This window comes from Triticum dicoccoides, chromosome 2B (genome assembly GCF_002162155.2).
Source record: "Triticum dicoccoides isolate Atlit2015 ecotype Zavitan chromosome 2B, WEW_v2.0, whole genome shotgun sequence".
Lineage (NCBI taxonomy): Eukaryota > Viridiplantae > Streptophyta > Magnoliopsida > Poales > Poaceae > Triticum > Triticum dicoccoides.
Genome location: NC_041383.1, coordinates 625,489,716 through 625,499,206, shown reverse-complemented (window position 1 = coordinate 625,499,206; position 9,491 = coordinate 625,489,716). Strand labels below are relative to the sequence as shown.

Here is a 9,491-nt window from a genome sequence, read left to right as displayed (position 1 = left end):
CCAAAAAGGAATAGGTATGTGGTATGGTAAGTAAACAGACTCCAAAACTGCTCAAATAGCATTTTTTCTCCGTTTTAGAATATTTAAAAAATTAGGAAATTAAAAGTAGTCCGAAAGAGACATGAGGCGTCCACGAGGGTGGAGGGCCGCCCTACCCCCCTGGGCGTGCCCCCTGCCTCGTGGTCACCTCGTGTGCCCTTCGTACTCTGTTTTCTTGCACGATACTTATTTTGGTCGATAAAAATTCATTATATATTCTCCCGAAGGCTTTGACCACCGTACCATGACAAAACCCTCTGCTTTTGTATCGAGCTGTTTTTCTGACAGGTCTAGATCACCATGACGTCTCCAAGCGCCCCCAAGGACAAATTTTTCGAGAAGGTCATCAGCCCTTACCTCACGGAGGTGCTGCAAGACCCTCAAACCATTGAGATGTGCGAGGGGGTGCTGCACATCCGCGATGTTGAGGGACCGAGGACCGGAAGCGTGGAGACAAGACACGAAGCAATGGAGCAACAAATTTTCAAGTGCCAAGGGATGGTGGAATGCGGACTCAACGCCAACCACATGATGATCGCAGAGTTCACCAACAACCACAAGATGGATGTCAATAACATTGGGGAGACCATCTTCAAGCTTCACGAGAAAATCGAGCACCTCCAAGCCCAGATCTATGACCTGCAAAACCAAAACTGTGAGTATGAGTATAGATTCAAGAGGATGAGTTTGGCTGCAGATTTGAGGATCCCGGAGACTCGATCATCATTCTATGATGGTGAGCCTATGCCTTGGAAGATGGACTACAAGCCAACATCATCAACAACTCCATCATCACCACCTCCGAAGAAAGAGACATAAATACATGGGTATGGGCACTCCCCTTGGCAACTGCCAAGCTTGGGGGAGGTGCCCCGGTATCATATCATAACACTTATATCTTTATCATTTTTCTTAGTTCGATCATTTTGGTTATATCTTGTTCTAGTAGAATAAAGTTTTAGTATGATCTAGCTTTAAGTTTGGTTTTGATCCCTATCTATGTAATCGAGTCCGTGAGCTATATATAATCAAGATTAGTTTTGAGTTGAGGGCTTTGCTATCTTGCTATGATCTTGAGGGAATAAAAGAAAGAATAAAAAGAAATAAGAAGATCATATTGATCTTATGGAGATTAATGACTTCACATATAAAGAGTATGATGAATAAAGTTGTTGAGAGTTGACAAATATAGTTTTGGTCATCGTTGCAATTAATAGGAAGTAATAAAGAAAGAGAGGTTTTCACATATAAATATACTATCTTGGACATCTTTTATGATTGTGAGCACTCATTAAAATATGACATGCTAAAAAGTTGATGTTGGACACGGAAGACAACGTAGTGGGTTATGTTTTCTTATATCCGAATAAGTTATATTGTCATGGATCATCCAACATGTTGAGCTTGCCTTTTCCCCTCATGCTAGCCAAATCCTTTGCACCAAGTAGAGATACTACTTGTGCTTCCAAACATCCCTAAACCTGGTTTTGCCATGAGAGTCCACCATACCTACCTATGGATTGAGTAAGATCCTTCAAGTAAGTTGTCATCGGTGCAAGCAATAAAAATTGCTCTCTAAATATGTATGATCTATTAGTGTGGAGAAAATAAGCTTTATACGAGCTTGTGATATGGAAGAAATAAAAGCGACGGACTGCATAATAAAGGTCCCTATCACAAGTGGCAATATAAAAGTGACATTCTTTTGCATTAAGATTTTGTGCATCCAACCATAAAAGCGCATGACAACCTCTGCTTCCCTCTGCGAAGGGCCTATCTTTTATTTTTATCTTCTACCATCATACAAGAGTCATGGTGATCTTCAACTTTCCCTTTTACACTTTATCCTTTGGCAAGCACTCTATGTTGGAAAGATCCTGATATATATATCCACTTGGATGTAGGTTTTTATACATTACTATTGTTGACATTACCCTTGAGGTAAAAGGTTGGGATGCGAAACTATAAGGCCCTATCTTTCTCTGTGTCCGATTGAAACTTTGTACCATAAGTATCGCGTGAGTGTTAGCAATTGTGAAATACTAAATGATAGTTGAGTATGTGGACTTGCTGAAAAGCTCTTATATTGGCTCTTTCTGATGTTATGATAAATTGCAATTGCTTCAATGACTGAGATCCTAGTTTGTCAGTTTTCAATGAAGTTTTTGATTCATACTTTACATTGTGAATAGATTGTTACTTTAGCATAAGAAATCATATGACAATATATATGTTGATGTTCTAAGAATGATCATGATGCCCTTAGGTCCGTATTTTATTCTATCGACACCTCCACCTCTAAACATGTGAACATATTTTTCAATATCGGCTTTCGCTTGAGGACAAGCGAGGTCTAAGCTTGGGGGAGTTGATACGCCCATTTTGCACCATGCTTTTATATCAATATTTATTGCATTATGGGCTGTTACTACACATTATGTCACAATACTTATGCCCTTTCTCTCTTATTTTATAAGGTTTACACGAAGAGGGAGAATGCCGGCAGCTGGAATTCTGGGCTGGAAAAGGAGCAAATATTAGAGACCTATTCTGCACAACTCCAAAAGTCCTAAAACTCTAGAAAGTCAGTTTTTGGAATATATTAAAAATATTGGGTGAAGAAAGCACCAAAGGGGGCCACCCACTAGCCACGAGGGTGGAGGGCGCGCCCTACCCCCTGCCTCATGGTCCACCTAGCAGGCCCCCGATGCCCATATTTTGCTATATGGTGTCTTTTGCCCTGAAAAAAAAATCATAAGGAAGCTTTCGGGACGAAGCGCCGCCGTCTCGAGGCGGAACCTGGGCAGGACCAATCTAGGGCTCCGGCGGAGCTGTTCTGTCTGGGAAACATCCTTCCGGGAGGGGGAAATCGTCGCCATCGTCATCACCATCGATCCTCTCATCAAGAGGAGTCAATCTCCATCAACATCTTCACCAGCACCATCTCCTCTCAAACCCTAGTTCATCTCTTGTATCCGCTCTTTGTCTCAAAACCTTAGATTGGTACATGTGGGTTACTAGTAGTGTTGATTACTCCTTGTAGTTGATGCTAGTTGGTTTATTCGGTGGAAGATCATATGTTCATATCCTTTATGCATATTAATACCCCTTTGATTATGAACATGAATATGATTTGTGAGTAGTTACATTTGTTCTTGAGGACATGGGAGAAGTCTTGTTATAAGTAATCATGTGAATTTGGTATTCGTTCGATATTTTGATGAGATGTATGTTGTCTTTCCTCTAGTGATGTTATGTGAACGTTGACTACATGACACTTCACCATGATTTGGGCCTAGGGGAAGGCATTAGGAAGTAATAAGTAGATGATGGATTGCTAGAGTGACAGATATCTCTACTCCTAATGGAGCAGTTGGTGAATAGTTTTCACGGTTTATTTTTACTGGTTTATTTTTGTCTCTCCTCCCACCTCCCATCCCCTGGATCCGTGAACCAACAAAAACAAACGTAGCGATGCACCCACAAGGTCCACGCGGCACACCTCTGGTCGATCCTGAAAAAACGGTGTGAAAAAATCTACGAAAAAAAACCTACGACAAAAAACCAGCAAAAGGAAAAACGGCAACCGAATCGCACGCACGTACGAGCGAGACTTCCTGCCCTCACATGAACCAGAGTCATCCCTCAATCTATTTCCTAGGGCGTGAACGCCGCCGCCACCGCCAGTCCACCACCGCCGCAGAATCCTCATCCGACAACATCTTGCTCCTCCGCCCCCGGCGTCAGCGCGACCTCCGAGACCGCCGCAGCCTGTGTGGAAACCCACATCAAGGCAGGACCCATGAGAGGGTATGGTTGTGGGCCGCTGCCGCCGCCGTCATCGGGGAACCCTAGGGCAGGGCATGGTCGCGTTGCAGGCAGCGAGGAGCAGCGCAAGGCCATGCCGGTTGTTCCCTACACCATGCAAAACCCTAGCTCCTTTACCCGCTTCTCCCATCTGATACGCACTGCATCTTCCCCCTTCGGCAGATCTTCGAGTACAAGGGAGCGCCATGGTGGCGATGGTGGGGATGAACTGCTTCGTGATCGCCAGCGACCGGCGCCTGGGCTTGTAGCTGTAGACCGTCGCCACTGACTTCCAAAGGGTGTTCAAGATCCACGGCAAGTTTTACATTGGCCTCTCGGGCCTTGCCACTGACGCCCAGATGATGTTGGTTTTGAATCCTCGATTGGCGGTTCCTGGTCGTTGGCTGACCACCCCTTATTTGGTGGCTTTCATCGGTTTAGGGTTTGGGTTTGACATGGGTGCTGCGTTCCATGTTTGTAGGTACCAGCGGTTGGTGTTCAAGCATAAATTGTACCAGATTGGGAGGAGAGGGACATGAAGCCTGAGACCTTCGCCAGCCTTGTCTCCGTCCTCCTCTAAGAGAAAAGGTGAGATTCTCGACTCTTGATAGCTTGATTTGGAGCATTGTGCAATTGTGGTCGTGTTAAGAGTAGAAAACATGAACAAGCGCTGAACATGGGACGTAAATTTAGACTTGTTGAATTGCATTGTGGCAACTGGTTGACTATCCAAAGTAGCGTTGGTGTGCCTTCTATTGGGTTAATACTTAATATCCACATAATTTGGGATAAAAAATGATGATCGATGATATAACTGGTGCTACAATTTGAAATGTTACCCTCTGGTACATATGTTAATATTTTGATGATGTAATTGTGCAATTCTTCCTGTGGCAGTCTGATTCATAAATCATATTTTTGATTATCTGAAATGTTTAGAATGTTTGTGTAGACACTGTATATTTTTTCTTTTGTCCTTCTGTCTTATTACCACCCCTTGTATTTGCTGAACTATGGGACAGCTAACAGAGTTATTTGATGATATTGTGGCAATCTAATTCATAAATCATATTTTTGATTAGCTGAAATGTGTAGGATCTATGTGAAGATACAATATAACTATTTTTTTCTTGTCCTCCTGTCCTATTACCACCCCTTATGTTTGCTGAACTATGGGGATAGCTAACAGAGTTATTCAATGATATTTAGGTTTGGGCCATACTTCTACCAACCAATTATTGTTGGGCTAGGTGAAAATGATTAGCCATTTATATGTACCATGGACTGCATTGGTGCCAAGTATGTATCATTTATCTTTCTGACAATTCTAAGCCAGCGCAAGAAGAAAACAAAGCATTATCACATGCCATTGAGGACGATCAGGAGTACTAGCGCCCTGTCCGTCCATGCTCCCCGTCACTGCCATTGCCGCCGCCGTTGCTAAGGAGGACTGCTGACACTAACGCTACGAGCTGCCCACATCACGACCATCAGGGTGTTTGCTCAGTCTGCATTGCTGCCGGTATATGCTGGCGAGCGTGTTGGCATGTTGCCGCCCAAACCAGATTTCAAGGTAAGGTCTTACTATCAATGCCATGATTGTCTATTGCCCTCGATGCACTTCTTTGTAAAGTGCTTGATAGAAAATCTTGATGGAGATACATGCATTGCAGATGCATGTAATACCGCAGGCTAATGTCTCTCAGTATGAGCTCCATGATGGAGATACATGCAATGCAGGTAATAAAAAATCTGCACGGAGATACATGCAATTGAGGTGACAACGCACATCCAAGCTCCCAAACTGAGCCTGGTTGAAGGATGATCGTCCGCCACCCCGTGCGCTGCTGGCATCGGGTATATAGCCATCTTCGCCGGCCAGTCAATCCACATGTTGTGGACAATGGGGAAGTCATTGCGCTACTGGACATAGCCAAGTGCCTATGTGCTATTGCACGAATGGAAAGGGCTGCTAAGAAAGGAAGAGCAATCGCTGCTGCTGTTGAGGGTGTTGAGAAGCATTGGGGAACATATGTATCTGGTGTGTAGTCTCTTATGTTTGACTTTTATCAGTTTCTTTTATGAAAACCACTATAAATGTTACTGTCTGAAGATTTGGATTCAGCAATTTGCTCTTATAATGCTTTCTCCATATACTTTGCAGGTCCCAAGTCCCAACACTTCTGTTGAAACTCTTCATGAACGGATGTTTAGGCAATCACTGTCCAGAATTATATATGAGACTTCAAAGTAGGTAAGATCATGTCATTTTTTAATAAACTCCTTTCTTCAGTATTTATAGGATAAATGATATTGCAGAACTGTTGCACCAAATGACACTGTGTTGACTTCATAAGAAAAGATGTTTGAACTAAAAGTAAGTTCAACAGTTGTTGCGATTGAAAACAAGCCTGACGGGATTCTGATGTGAGGACCTTTCCTGAATACAATTAGATCACTTGTAATTTCTATAGCAGCATTGCACTAAAAGCTACTTTATTTTTACACCGATCAACTCAAGAGATATATTGATGCGAGTTATAGCCCAAAATCTTCCACCCGAGTCTACTACAATCCAGAAGGTAAGCAAAGCCAAAATATATTATCTTCACATTCTTATGTATTCACACTATATTATTTTGTATTTTCTCTTCATCTGTCATGCCATCATGTCTCGAACTCTTTTCGACAGGTCATGACCCAGAGTCCATAATGTGCCATGGTTGATATCCCGATCGTTGAATCCCTACACACAATGCATGATGGAAAATTTCTGCATTTGCCTGTTCTAGACAGGAGTATGTGGACAAATGAGCAATGGAGTTTGATCTAATTCAATTTTTTTGTGAAGGCTGTTAAATTATGAATAATGTCTTGTCATTATCCAGATGGGAGTGTTGTAACTGTTGTTCATGTCCTTCAAATAACTCATGCTGCAATTGCAACGGTGAGTAATAATTTCCTTCTGCTTGAGCTTATGTATGCGCACTCTAGCTTGCTCCTTTGTGTGCACTTTTAGGTTTTGAACTGGAACATGTATATTGGCATGGTGGTTGATGCTGTAATCTTGAGTTGATGTTGTAATATGTATCTTGTTATAAGTTGCATGATGGAAGTTACTAGAGCAAATTTATAGGAAAGTGCCAAATATACAAGTTGTATGAACCATTAGATAGTGTATCTGCTATCTGGCCTGCTTAAAAATTGTTCCAGCTAAGGTTACTGTTAGTGTTGTGTATTCTTATTGTTACTCTATATGTATAAGTTGGAGACATCATGCATGTTTTTTTATATGCCATGTGTGTTTGTGTTGTTGTATTCAGGTCGGAAACAGTGGAGCAACGGGCTCTGAGGTGACTTATTTTAGATGATGATGATTCTAGAAGGTTAGCATTTTTTTTTCAAAACATGATTTTGATGACATGGTTTTTTTCTGTGACTAAATCACTATGGCATCTCTCAGCGAAGGATCAACTAAAGTGGCATCCGAGGCAATAGAAATGGGAAGATCAGCCTTCTTTCTTGCTTCAGGCTTATCAAACACTTTTGGGTTCAAGATTCAGGACAAACAAGGCAGGATGTACATATTTAACTCTGGTATGCACTCTCATTTTGTTATCACGCTAGCTGGAGTTATATCATCGCTCTTTTCCCATGTCATGCCTAGTAATTTATATTATAGCATGTAAGGTTCAAGTGTGATGTTCAAATTTCAGACACAAGTAGACTGACAGAATTGATAATGTCGATTCTGACTTGGCAATGACATTGATAAATCGAACCTACCTCAAATTCTGGTATTGGTCAAGCTCCATTCTCTACATATGTGCCTATATACCTATATCACTATGTCAGTTCTCTAAGGTTTCTTCTTTTCCTGATACCATTTGATAGTACGAAGATGATGATCACCATACTCTCATGGGATACCGACCTTATTCCAGATGTGGACCATACAAAACAAATCGGTTGGAAGGTAATACGAGGCAAATTCAACCTTCACCTTTATTCATACAACATTACTTAATGAGAATATAAGAACATAACTGGATGGGCTCACATTTATTTTTTGTGTCATATACTATACAAGGAGATACCATCTGTCATACTTTTTAGTTTTGTATAGGTTACGCTAAGGATTCAACAAATGATGACCAATGTGATGTGCAAAGATAAGAGTAATAGACCATCCGAAGTTTACTACATGTTCTTGTCTTCTCTGTCTACTGCATATTTTTTCTTATAACATTTGATATATTCAAATAAAGTGCAAGTTGTGACTGAAAGAGTAGACATTTTTTATTGATGTAAAATTTGGCAACAAAAAATTGTAGCCTTACCAATCATGCGGTGTGGGTGCTCACCGGTGCCGTAGAAGTGGGGGTTTAGAGGTATGGCCAGGGGCAACGGTGGACCATCGGAGAAGGTGGCTCAGGCAGGGCAGCGCACGACATCGGCACCAGCTGCAACCAGTGCCAAAAGGTGGGTGATGGGTACTCAAGGAGGTAGAAGACGACGACGAGCATGGAATTTTAGAAGAGGGGGTGGGGTGGGGTAGAGGGATGGTCTGGGGCAACGGTGGACCTAAGGAGAAGGCGACTCGGGCAGGGGAAGAAAAGGAGGATGCATGAGCTTCAGATCTGATTGAATGCAGTCAGAAGATGGAGACTTGAAGGAGGAATTAGTGAAGAATGGGAAGGTGAATAGCACAGGGAAACCAATCAAATACGTGTAGGTATGACATGGTGCTTTTTTTAATCTCTTAAGGATGTCAATATGTTTCTACAGTTACATATATACAACTGAATCTTAAAGGGGGAAAAATTATTAGGTACACCATAGAATTAGTCTCACTTGGTTTACTTATTACTCTGTTTTTATCAACAAACATGCTTGCCAAATTTATAATTTGTTATTTGCTTACCCCACTGCAATATTCTCCTAAGACATACTTCTCCGTCCCAAAATTCTTGTCTTAGATTTGTCTAAATACGGATGTATCAAGTCACGTTTTAGTATTAGATACGTCCGTATCTAGACTAATTTAAGACAAGAATTTTGGGACGGAGGGAGTATATATGTGTACCTGGACAGAAACACAAAAGCTTTCTGTCTTGATGTGCATTGGTTGATTAAGTGTCCGTGTATATCTGCTTAATTTTCTAACCAAACACAAAAGCTTTGTGTCTTGACATGTTCATAGAAGTGACGTAATTCATGATACAAGCCTAATAATTTGAAAATATTTTTACGGTTCAATATTCCTACCAGGGGAGTGAGTGGAGACAGCAATGAGTGGATCAGCACATCAACTAGCTGTCGCCTATGAGGGGAGTGAGTGGAGACGGCCAGATCTATGCGGCAGAGGGGCGATGGAAGCTTGAGCGGAAGATTCCTCGCTGGCATCGGAGCAATTTGTTGGGCCAGATCGACCCTAAAGCTTCTGCATGGACGTGAAGTCATGTCATTATTAAGAAGTTCAATCTTTGAAAACTAAGAATGTGGCGCTGTGTAAAAATAGAAAGGTGCTAGAAAATTGGCTCAGACCAATTTCGTTTGTAGCTGTGAGCATTGCTAATTTCTGTCAACATGTATCATATCTGGACTATTTATATAGCTACCATACTGAACAAAATTGTTTGATT

The 9,491-nt window shown here is 41.7% G+C and overlaps 1 pseudogene; it reads left to right on the top strand.

Annotated features, from left to right (window-relative positions):
• Positions 1 to 5,805: 5,805 nt before the first annotated feature.
• On the top strand, positions 5,806 to 8,652 carry LOC119361058 (annotated as a pseudogene).
• Positions 8,653 to 9,491: the final 839 nt, after the last annotated feature.